Source organism: Ursus americanus, chromosome 5 (genome assembly GCF_024610735.1).
Source record: "Ursus americanus isolate L20-20 chromosome 5, mUrsAme1.1.p, whole genome shotgun sequence".
Taxonomy (NCBI): Eukaryota; Metazoa; Chordata; class Mammalia; order Carnivora; family Ursidae; genus Ursus; species Ursus americanus.
The window spans coordinates 7,101,749-7,115,213 of NC_142131.1; the positions used below are offsets into that span (position 1 = coordinate 7,101,749).

General features: G+C 34.9%; 1 protein-coding gene across 2 annotated transcripts in view; it reads right to left on the reverse strand.

Annotated features, from left to right (window-relative positions):
* LOC123799262 (uncharacterized) overlaps positions 1 to 13,465 on the reverse strand; it is a 1,380,163-nt gene that overhangs the window by 195,401 nt on the left and 1,171,297 nt on the right. For both annotated transcript variants that reach the window (XR_015724344.1, XR_015724346.1), the window contains one exon: positions 7,668 to 7,820. The gene's annotated coding sequence lies outside the window, so the exon portion shown is untranslated. The remainder of the gene's footprint in view (positions 1 to 7,667; positions 7,821 to 13,465) is intronic.

Consider the following 13,465-nt stretch of genomic DNA (forward strand, 5'->3'; position numbering starts at 1 on the left):
AGTACATAAAAAACCTTGCGTTTTTTGCAAAATACCTTTTTATCTTCTATTGAAGAACATAGCTTCTATATGGGTACAGGTTTGCCGTAAGAAAGGCATACTAAAGACTAGTTTTGAGATAAAGTCAACATGATATAAACAGAGTATCAATAAATGCAGTACAGTACAATAAATGTATTTTCTCTTATAATTTTTTTAACATTTTCTTTCTCTAGCTTGCTTTACTCTAAGAATATGGTATTTGGTATTTATAACATTCAAAATATGTTTTAATCAAGTGTTTTTTTTTTAATCAGTAAGACCTAGTCAACAATACGCTATTAGTAGTTAAGTTTTGGGTAAGTCAAAAGTTATATGCAGATTTTCTACTGGAAGGGAAGTTGGCACTCTCACCCATGTTATTGATGCTATAGTCAATAATACTGTAATAACTTTGTATGCTAATGGACAGTAACTATACTTATCATGGTGAGCATTTCATAATGTATGCAATTGTCAAATCATTCTGTAGAATACTTGAAACTAATAAAATATTGTATGTCAACTATACTTGAATTAAACATGCTTTTTAAAGTATTTATCCTTCATTATGAAACAAAATGCCATCTACATAGAAATTATATCTACATTTTCAGATTATTTTTATACATAGCAATGCCTAATATAGAAACATTATACATGAAGTAGAAATACATTATGTATAAGTTGAAAATTAGTATTTCGTTTAATACAGCTGAATACATGGAAAATATAGTATTCAACTAGTCCACCACTTTCATTTAACCACGGGGAAACTGCACCCAAGGGAGCTTACTGAGCACATGCAAGACCTCACAGCTAACAGTGGAAGAATGAGCAGGATTTAGGATCTGCTTATATTCTTTATGTTAGCTTATGATGTTTTGTATTGTCATCTGCTTACAATCATAAGGATAACCGAAGTAATATTGGTATGACTTGTAAGATGTCCAGGAAATGAACATTGAATTAAATGGACTCGAATTAAATGCTTTCATATTTTCTCCTGAAATGCCTCTTAAGAATCCCTGAGCAACACTTTTGATGCTATCCTGGAAATATACATGAATTTCATTTTGAAATAAAGTGATAAAGCTTTTATTCAACTATTAAACATGTTCTCTTGAATTGACTTACATTTACCTAGAGATCCAGTAAAACTCAATAGCTTATTTTAGGATCTTTCAGAGGTAAAGAATTATGAAAATTAAAGATGCTTGAGTTTGATTCATAAAATATGACTTAGGCTTGTGAATATAAAGAGTATCAGGCTTACCTTCTGAGGACTTTTAAGTATTATACTTAAAGCTGCATGCCTTCATGAAAATTTTACAAGAAAACACATTCTGAAATCAGAGATTAAATGCATCTTTTTTACATTCAGTTATTCATGTTTCATGGTTTATCAGTGTCATTAAATAAGTTTGTCCTAATAGGCATTCTTTTCATTGAAAACTATAAAAACCAAATAAACACAGGAAGGAATCTTAAGGCACAAACATGTTTCTGTATGAAATTATCCTTAAAAAACAAACTCTCGAAGGAGAATATTTAAATTGGATTACCAAATAAATTGATGCATGCTCTCATATATAAAATATAAAGGCATTTAAGTCTATAGTAAAGTTCATTAGACATTTCTATTTCTTCTATAAATACAGTAGTATATAAAAAAACGTTATGAGAGCCAGTGTGTGTGTGTGTGTGTGTGTGTGTGTGTGTGTGTCTGTGTGAGTGAGAGAGAGAGAGAGAGACAGACAGACAGAAGTGGATGAGGGGAGAAAGTATAGAATAGTATAGAATTCAGGCTTTGAATCAATTCCCAAACAATCTCCAGAAAATAATTTGCAATTTTTAAAATAATAACGTGTAAAATTGTTGCTCAGGAATAGGGTGTAGTAACGGATTTAATGCATAAAAATGATTTTTAAAAAGAAATGTATGTTGTATTTAAACAGTTTCAAGCCATTGCCCATTAAATAAGTACCCCTGAAATATTTTGATACACATAGTCAAACTATATTCACAGCAAAACTGTGTAAAGAAAATATTTTCCTCTTGTAAGTCCTCTTTCCACTTCCTCTCGAAGTCTAAATTTTACCAACCACTTTTCAGATTCAACTCATATCGTGTCTATATCTATTTCAAAATTTGACAAAACTGACAGTTTGGGAAAATGAGTTTCTTTGGATATACAATATTTCCATTTAAAAAAAAATATTTTATTTATGAGAGAGAGTAAGAGCATGAGCAGAGGGGAGGGGCAGAAGGAAAGGGGCAAAGGGAGAGGGAGAAGCAGACCCCCCCCCCCCAACTGAGCAGGGAGTCCGAAGTGGGGCTCCATCCCAGGACCCTGAGATCATGACCTGAGCCAAACGCAGACGCTTAACCTACTGAGTCACCCAGGCGTCCCATAGTATTTCCATTTTCTAATTATAAGTCATTACAACGCTGTCTTATAGCCTATCCTCTGAATACAATGTATGTTCTTTCTCACTTCTGTCAGGTATAAATATTCCTTATTTATAATATGGAAAATTTTGGGGGGTGAGTACGGGTTGGGAAGAAGCGCACTATTTCTCTTTCATTCCTTCATTTTCCTTTACAGAACTGTTTTTTCCTGAGAGCTAGAGTGGAGATATACATACATTATAATCAGGTTTAATTGATATTCCAATTTGTTTACAGATTTTAATAGAAATCAGTGATAGCAGAATGATCATTGTGCCTATTTGATCAAAGAGGGTTTAAATTTGAGAGACAATCAAAAGTCTAGTTGACATAATTAAACAGCATAAAAACACTTTTTTCTTAAAGTTTAAGAAAGCAAAAACAAAGTCTAAGTAATAAGAAAAATCATCTCAGAGGATCAACTGTAGTTTGTTCCTAAAGGGTCTCCCAGTGCCAAGGACAGTTTTATTGAAAGAAGCCTGTTCTTTACTTTTTAATAACATATTTACTGTAGTCCACAGTTTAATAAAAGTTTTTGGAGTTTCAAATCCTTTAAGCATGCTTAACAGTGTCTCAAGAACAAGGTGCACTGGTGGCTAAGATAACTTTTGATACAAAAATAACACTTTATAGATCTTTTTATTTAGTTATTGACCCACTCCACACCTGCACCTTTTTTTGTTGCCACAAGGTTAAAGGCCCAAACTATTCAATATATACAACAATTGAAATTGACAATTTTTGTACTGGCTGATTAAGAATACTATTTACAAAATAAATACATTTTTAACATACATTTCATAGATCATGTGTTCCTAAAATGTGCTCAATATCTTACATAGCTTTTGATAATTTTGTAGGATGGCAAAGGTTTTACAATGAAAAGTTGAGCTATCAATTTTGCTTGATACTTATCCAGTGCTCAAATTTCTTGCTTATGAAATATTATAGATACTAACATTCATTTCTAAGGGTAGCGTTTTTTCTAAGGTTTCAGTTTTGTTGCACGTTTAATTGCTCATTTTCACTGGGAGTTGAGTTCAAGCCTATGATACTACAGCAGCAATTTATTAACAACTGGCACTTTTAAGGTTCCGTATTAAAAGATTAACAGTGAATTATAGCACTGATTGCACATTCAACTACCATCTTGTGCAACAAATGTTACAGATAATCTGCTACCTGAAATATTGGTATTTTACGGCTTTGGAGATTACATTAATTACAGTCACTTGAAGAATGCAATAATTAGAATGTTTTATGGTAGCCACTAAGGTCAGTGTATACAAGTAATTATTCACTTGCTACAAAGCTTCATGAAGGCATTAAGTAATCACATATATACGCATACACTCTGTATGTGTCTGTCTGTCTCACAAGTTGTGATGTTTAGGAAGTTTAACACTAGTGAACGGTATTCCTCTGACCCCCCCCCCCCAAAAGCATTTGAATAAGTAAAATGAGACATCTCTGGCATCAAATTTAAGAAATAAGATCCAATGCCTTAACATTTAAGCCTGTATTAACAGATAATATTTTACTCTGTTTTAAAAAATGATGCTGACAGGAAAATTTTTCACCAAAAATTCCTGGAAAAAAAACCATTTTTACAAACAAATAAGGTTAAGTTGCTGTAATATGTATCTCAGTAATTTACCCATCAGGTCTTCAGAAAAAGTAAATACTGATACTAGTTTTGGCATAATTCATTTATATTACATTTCTAATATTATGTTCATCAAATAACTAACGTGAGATACATGGAAACATTATATGTTATGAAAGATACACTGAATGAATGTAATAAGAGTTACCGGTGGGAAGCCAGTTATAGATAAATATAAAAGAAAAAATTTCTGCAACTGACAGGTGTTACGAACATTTAAAACTTGAGCTACAATCACCATTAAGTAAATGACCCACATGAACAATATGTAACAATATGTAACAATATGTAGTGAACAGGCTAAATTCTGAAAGAAATTTCAATTGCCATGATTCTACTATATTTTATGTAGTCTGGCTGCAGCTTTCAAGCCATTATCACTAGGGAGTTCAAGAGAACATTTAGGTCTTAGAACTTCATCCATTAACAAATTAGTAAGCACTTATGGTATGTCAGGACTTAGACAGTGTTTCAAACATACATAAGAAAAATGTTGACTCATATTTTCCACATGAACTTCTGTCCCCACTTTCTACTTCCTCCCTTGCAAGAACATATCCCTGTACTTAATGCTTCGACATAGTACTCCATCATTAGAACATAATCCAAGCACTCGATGTTTAAATTACCCATTCCACTCACCAACGGATATGCGTGTAGCTGTACCATTCTTAATTAGGCCCAAGTATCAGAAGTGGAAAACCATTATCTAAATTTACCCTTTCCTGATTATTTACCTTCTCTGATACTGTGCTCTAATCTTACTGTTTTTTTTTTTTTTAACCCATGGACTTTGCTGTCTTTGAGTGATTTTCTTAATTTGCTTTCAAATTTATTCATGTTATATACTTTTCCATCCACTCATTTTATTTACTCCCTTTCCTCATGAATATAGTATTCTGATAAAGTCTAAAGCATTCAGCCAATTTATATAATACATTAGAATTCTTAGGAATCAATCATGGTAACCCCAGGTCAGATAATTGTTTCAGAGTTTCCATTAGGTTTTGTTCAGGATCTCATGGCCTCCTGTGTCCACCATGAACTCTCAGATGTTTACAGAATCATTTTTCTACTCTAGGTTTTTTTGGCTATATGTGTATCAAATTCGTCTTTCCCCAAATAATTTATGCTAATACAAAATATGTTTTTATCTTTGAAGACAAATATTCCATGATAAAAGACCACACTGTTTAACAGACAGAAGAGAGTACTGAAATATTCAGAGTTGTAATAGCAAGGAATGTTGACCGAAAACAAATTATATTTGATTGTTGTCATTTACTTGGAAAATTCAAATACCTCCTTCTATTCTAAATGAAGTAGCTTCAAAATAACTACCATCAATGCAAAATTAAGCAAAAGAATTGGTCAAAATGGAGGCTCTTCTTATATTCAGTAAGAACACATCTGACCAAGGAGGGTAACACGAACATTGTGTGGAAAGTCAGGAGTAAAGAGAATTAACAGAAATACTGCATCATGAAAGGCTACAGACATTTTCTGACAAGGTAAAAACACTTTTAGGGAATATTTCTGATGAAAATAGGAACTGGTGGATTTAGACTTAAAATTCTACATACAAATAATACGTCCACTAATATTTAACTACTCGGTAACTGAATTTTTTTTATTCAGTCGAGTTAAGACAATTACTGTTTTTTCTTCATGTGGAGATGCCCAACTATAAAATCTTACAATGGAAGAAGATTTTTCATATTTGTGAATACTCTGATCACTTAAATTTTTTGTTTACTGAGTAAAAAATTCTTCCTAAACTCATTCGAGGTAGCAACCTTTCCATTATATGGTTGTTTTCAGAAATGACTGTGGAGAATTTCAGATGAAAAGAAAAAATATTTTTCTATCAACACTGTAACAGTCTGATAAGTTAAAGGAAATAGGATTTCACTTTTAAAAGAAATACTTTAAGGACACTATAATTATGACAACAGATTATTATACATACCTCAAGTTTAAACTGTTTCAGGGAAGTAATTATTACTGCAACTTCTTTCACAGGTATAATAATCAGATAGGCCGACGCACTGAGTTGATAAGGAACACAGTATTAACCATAGAAAACTGCATTAAACCAAACACTCATGTGTTGTTGGATATATCACACAGCTGTGTATCATCCAATTGAAGCATTTTTGACATTAATTTAACCTTTTGTTTCATATCTAACTGCTTCTGATCATTACAGCTGTGTATTTTATACTTAAGAATATACAAAACACCTGTTAACAGGCTTTTCTGCTTTCAGTTATTCTTCTCTAATCAATTCTACAGTTCTTCCTAAGCCGTCTTCCAGAAGTACAATTAGATCACATTAATCCCTAGCTCAAACCATAATCAATAGTGCCCCACTGCCTACAGAATTAAACCCTTACTCCTTAGGATCAGATCCCTTTATAATCTGGTCTCAGCCTCAATTTCCAAAAACATGCCCCATCTCTCTTTTGCTCGTGCTGTGATCTCTAGCAGCATATTTAAATAGGAAAATGCTCACATACAGTAAATGATAAATTGTTCAGCTTGGTAAAGCAGTGTATTTTGTTTTTTCCAACCTGTGTTTTGAGGAAAATTAGTAATCACTTCACACTACAAGGGGGTGGGTTTTGGACAGGAGGTGAATATCAGGAATAACGAAGAGGACACCTGGCAGCGATCCACATCTCTGTCCTTTTTAGTCAATGCTCACACAGTGTTTTTCTTTTCATGTGTCCCTACCTCCAACTTTGTATAGGTCTTTACATTTTACTTAGAGCACTAACTGCCAACCTTGGGTATGTGGTTATTTGCATATAAAATGTGTCTCTATAATAGAAAAAAGAACGTGGGTTGATTTTTGGATTTCTTTAACCCCTCAACATAGTTTCTCTCTACATATGGGTGAGAGTTGGAGATTCATCCCTTGGCTTGACCAATTTCAGGACACAAGAATTTTCCCTCTCTGTGAAACTCTGGGCTAGAAAATATCCTCCCATTTGCTTAAGAACAAGAGTTTCCTGTCTGCTCAGCTGAAGCTATGCTTAAACAGTCATCCAAATGCAATCTCAACCTGAGGCTGCACGAAACAACCGCATGCAATAACCACTTATCTTATTAAAGGAGCGTGAAAACCTTAAAATTAAGAAACTAATGTAACTGAAATGGTTGATATCCAGAGAAGTGGGACAAACATGAAACTACCAAAACCACCACGTGAGTATGCATTAAAGCCCAGAACACAGCAGCACGCCATAGCAATCAACACTTTAAAAAACAAGCCGGGCCTGGTTTCAGGTACCCTCGTAAGGAGTTGGGAGTCACCACTTCATCCCTATAACAAGTAAAAAACTAAACAAACTGAAAAACCAACAGCCCTTCTTGGATCCGTAAGAGAGAGGGAGACACGGGACAAACTGCTGCCCCCAAAATTTTACAGACAGGTAAATACAGGGAGTCCAGACTTACCAGGACGGACAGCCAGGAGCCGAAGTCAGTGCCAGGGCAGCAAAAGTTGGACTGTGGTTGATGTACTTACCGGGGGCTCTGTGTGGACAGGTCTGGGAGTTAAAAACTCCACAGGGATCCAGGTAGAGAGGGGTCACCATGCTATTCACACTTCTTCGAGTTTTGCCTCCAGGAGGTGGACGAGGTTTTCAAAGTAAATACTGGAGAAAAATCTCCTTAGGCTCTGGGAGAAGGAGGAGAGGAAAAGGAACCCTTTTTAAATACTCCAGAGCACCTGGTTCTTCTTAACACGCCCACCGGCAGGAGAAACTATTTAACTAGAGCCTAACTTGTTGAGGTTTAATCAAAGCCTTACTGGCCTTTGGGAAGCAAAATACTGACTCCAGCCACCACTTAGCCTTTCATTTGAGAAAAGGGAAATGCCAACTGCAGCCCACTTTAACTATTCTGTCCAGTTCAAAGGGGGAGGTGGGAGAAGTGAGAAGCGTTTTTATGAAGTTCACAGTCCAGAGTTATAGGCTCACTAAAAGACTGAGACCTAACAATAGGCCTAGAGAATCCTTCCCTTCCCCCAACCAAGTTACCCCACATCACTAAAGGCCTATTTACGACAGATGTTTTTACCTACCACAACATATCTGGCTATGAAAAAAGAAACTTACAAGAAATACCCAAAGGCAACAAACACAATCAGAAGACAGGGCAAGCATAAGAACCAGACACGGCAGCAGTGTTGGAATTATCTGACTAACAGTTGCAAACAAGTATGATCAATGTGCTAAGAGCTCCAAGGATAAAGTAGACAGCATTTAAGAAAAGATGGGAAGTGTAAGCAGAAAGATGGAAATCTTATGAAATAACCAAAAAGAAGTGCTAGAGATGAAAAACACCGTATCAGAAATGAAGAATGCCTCTGACAAACTTATTAGTAGACTGAACTTGACAGGGGGGAATAATCTCTGAGCTAGAGGACATACCAACAGAAACCCCCATTACTGAAAAGGAAAGAGAACGAGACGGGAATAAAAAGCGCCAAGCGGGGGGATAGGGGAGCGGGGGCAGAAAAGAACATCCAAGGACTGTGGGACAACTACATAGGTGGAACATACACATAATGGGAATACCGGAAGGAAAGGAAAGGGAAATAGGAACAGAAGAAATATTTTTTAAAAATAATAACTAAGAATTTACCTAAATTAAGGTCAGAGACCAAATCACAAATCCAAGAAACTCAGAAAAATAAAAACAAAAAACCAAAACAAACAAAAAGCCCACTATGCCTTGACATATCATTATCAAATACAGAAAATAAAAAATAAACAAAAATGCTTGAAGGAAGCCAAAGACGAGAAAACATCCTACCTGTAAAGGAAGAGAAATAAGAATTCCATCGGACTTCTTAAAAACTGTGCGGGTCAGAAAAGACTGGGGTAAACTATTTAAAGAGTAGAGGAAAAAACCCCCACCAACCTGGAATTCTGTACCCTTCATAATTATCCTTTAAAAGTGAGGGAGAAATAGACTCTCTCAGGCAAACAAAACTTGAGGGAATTTGCTGCCAGCAGATAGTGTTGTAAGAAATGTTAGAAGTTCTTTAGAGAGAAGACAATATAGGTCAGAAACTCAGATCTACATAAAAAAGGAAGATTATTGAAGAAAAATAGTGAAGGTAAAATAAAAACTTCTGTTTTTTATTTTTAATTGACTTAACAGGTTTGTTCAAAATAATAGCAGCAATGTGTTCAATTATATATGCTTATGTATATATCCTGTGTGTGTACATATACACACACACACACACACATATATGCTTATGTATGCTTAAATATAAGTAAAACAAATGAACAATGACACAAGGAATGGGAAGGAGAAATTAAGATTATTTTGTTCGTATAAGGTACCCATGCTACCTATGAATGTAATTGTTTAGCTAAAGAAAAACAAACAAAAAGGTCATGACCCGAGTTTGAAAACTTCATGCGTTGGTAATCTCCTTTGTGAGAGAGGTTAGAAGATGGAATGGAGTGGAAAATTTATATTTCAATAGTTAAAAATAACATTATAATATGAAATTGACCCAAAATAAAAATACTGATATTCCAATATATAAAGAGTGAAATCAAAGCTTTAAAAAACTGTGAAATCATCCATACCATAGAACACCATTCAGCAATAGAAAGGAACAGCTATTGATATCCACTATAATTTTGATGGATCTCAATTTAATTATGCTAATGATAATATCATAAATGATACTGGATTAATGATAAACTCCAATCTCAAAGGTTACCTGCTGTATGATTGCACTCATGTAACAATCCGGAAATGACAAATTATAGAGATGGAGAACAGATTAGCTGTTTCTAGGAGTCAGGGTGTAGAGATGGAGAGAGGTGGCTATGGCAAAAATGAATAGCCCAAGGGATCATTGTGATGGAGCTGTTCTGTATTTTCACTGTGGCAGTTGTGACAGAAGTCTACATGTTTTGAAATCGTATGGAACTAAATACACACAGCATGGAAAGCTGGCTAAGTGTGACTGAGAATGATGGATGTTATCCATGTTCCTTTGTGATACATATTGGTTGTGATATTGTGCAATAACTATGTTAAGATGTTACCACTGTAGGGAACTCCTGTGAAGTATACATGGGGTTTTCTCTGTACTATTTCTTACAACTGCATTTGAATCTACAGTTATCTCAAAAACAGAAAAAATAAAGGTTTTAAAAATCAAGAGTCAAGACAGTATCTGAAAAGAATGTTGAAATCATTAAATACAAATTCTGAAAATGAAAAATAAAATTAAATAGATTCATTGAAAACCTTAGAGCTGAGGAGGAGAAGGAAAGAGAGAGATAGGAAAACAGTAGTGACATTTATTGAACACAATAAATCAGACTTTATGCTAGATGCATTATATGCATTCAAAATCACTGAAGGTGCAGAACCAGAGCAGGTGGGTGTTATTATCCTCATTTTACACATACTGTGATGTCAGCAAAGTGCTCAACACAACAGCTGGCTCTTAATAAATGCCCCAAAATAGTAGACATTATTATTTTTATAGTGCTGTTAATATCATTTTATTGAGTGAAAACGGAGGCTGATTGAGGTTATGTAACTTGCTGAAGGTCATACATAGGTAAACAAAACAAAACAAAACAAAAACCAAAAAACACTTCTCAAATTAATTATAGATTCTGGATCTGAATCCAACTACTTCTCTTCCTGTAAACCATATTGAAAAACAAACTGAATAGAATAAAACAAAAGCAAACATACAAACAAAAAAAACCTTCAACTTACATATTAATTGAAACTATGTAGCAGAAAGTATTATGAGCTCTTTCTGTTGATAAGTGATCAAAAACCTCCAACTTGTTCAAGTATTAACAATATAAAATCAAACTGCAGTATGTATATGAAAAGTGCATAAAGAAAAAAATTAGCATCAATTTCTCTCAATAGTAAAGACAAAACAATATAAAATGTATCCTAAAATACAGGAATATTGTCACACAACAATCCAACATGAACTTGAAAAATTAAAGAAGCAAGTACAGGTCTGATGAAATAACTCAAAGCAAACATAGGTACTCAGGTAGGCAAAAAAAAAAAAAAAGAGATGGTATCTAGAAAACACAGGAAACATAATGGTAAGAATTTAGGAAAGAGATTGATGGGAAAATTATTTCAGAAATAAAGATTCAATTGTAAGAGTGTAAGAAAGAAAAGACCCCTTAAAAGCTCAATAGGTAATATGGAGTATAAAATGAGAAAACAAATAAAATGAAAAAGAAAGAGGGAAATACGTTAAAAAGTTCAGACAGAATATAAATGTAACAGATACTTATGGTGCCTTCCCCATTCCTCTCTGTGCCTTACCATTTCAGTGCATTTTGGCCACACATTCACTACCAGCATCTCCATCTCTTCTCCTGAAAGCTTTTTGAGAAGTCTTCTGGAAAAGTCTTCTCTGCCTATGCACGTGGGAAGCTGAACGTGAGAGAAGTGTATAAGCCCCAAAGAGCAGACTTTCATACATACTTAATAGGAATTCTCCTAATTTTGTTTTTGTTGTTTTGTTTTTTTGCCCTTCCACTTGGACCATTCGGAAGCCCATGTTTTTCATTGGCTCTGCTTCTTCAGTGGTTTAAGTACATGTTGCCTTTGATGATAATCTGATAATAAGACACCCTCTATTACCTGCTTTTCCCTTTCAGTTTTCCTTCTTTCCCACAACACTTTTTGAAAGGATGATCTTCCATTAAGACTACTTGCATTAAATCCTACTTGCCTAAGGGTCTTCTAGCAAAACCCAAACTAGGAATAGGTATTAACAGTCATGGATTGTGGAAGCAGTTTTTCAGAATAAGATTTTGAAATTGAATAACTTATTATCCAGATAACAACAAGGATTACATTACTGGTGGTAAGTGGGCCCTGATAAGTCTCAGTGGGTTAAAGCATCATGATTACTGCAACTCTCACATATGATGAGTTGGGATATAATACATATGGAAGAGGATCCGTGACTTATATGATACCTCTAGCAATGGAGAGATATGCGGGCAGTGGTGATAAGGAATACGGAGTTACTTATTTGTTATAAGTATCACTGAAGCACTTATGGAAGAAAATATCTAGGTCGGGTCAACTAGCTATTATCTTAAACATGGTGTGAAAGTTAAAGAACCTTTAGCACCTTGTGAAGAGACGTTGATCTCCTGCACTGAAAGACAAGTCTGCTCAAATTCATGCGCAGTCCTGACACTTTCTTGACAAAGTATTGAGCAATATCAGAGATATAAGTATACTAAAACAGATTTATTATATAAGACTAGAAAACCCACAGGGCGCCTGGGTGGCTCAGTCGATAAGCGTCTGCCTTCAGCTCAGGGTGTGATCCTGGCGTTCTGAGATCGAGCCCTGCATCAGGCTCCTCTGCTGGGAGCCTGCTTCTTCCTCTCCCACTCCCCCTGCTTGTGTTCCCACTCTCGCTGGCTGTCTCTCTGTCAATTAAATAAATAAAATCTTAAAAACAAAAGACTAGAAAACCCAACTGTGTTTTTGAAGAGGGCCCAGAGGACCATCCTTTCACTAAAGCAACAAAAAATGCACTAGTGAGGAGGGCACCAATATGTCCATGTCATGACTGGAGTCACACTACCATAATTATAAGACAGAGATTAGTGAGCAGTTTAGGTTTTTGTTGGTCCTATGTTTTAGAATATAGTCTTCAACTCAAGATTTTGAAAGTGAATTTTCATAGGGTTTATTGAAATTATTACTACAATGGCCTCGTAAGAATCCCTCTCTGTGTAAAAAAAAAAAAAACTGGAGAGACACATACTGAGAGAGATTTTCTTTGACCATTAAAACTTTGTGTGACACATATCCTTCATGCAGGGATGACCTGGGATTTGAATGGAGTCCAGTGCCTGCAGCAGATATGTTTCCCAGAGACAATCACCCCTCTTGATTCTGAACTTTGTCAGATGACCTCTGCTTTGGGAATGAGGCAAAGTACTGACTGAGACTGTAATTCCCAAACCACTGCCATTGATCAGTGAATGGCTGCTCTCTCCAGGATACATAATGTCAGTCATGTTGCTTCTATGGGATCACTCAGGAAGGCATTCAAGTTTTGGGGAAGATCAAACTTGTATAGAAATTCAGTTAGGTTCACTTAAATTAGCTCTATTATGTCAGGCCTTATGTACCTAAAATTTAAGAAGAATGACTTTATAATCTACATTAAGAGAAAATTCTGTAGTGAGGAGGAAGCAGACTTTGTTTGGCTTTTTACAATTTATTTATTTTAAAATTTTTTAAATATTTATTTATTTTAAAGAGAGGGAGAGA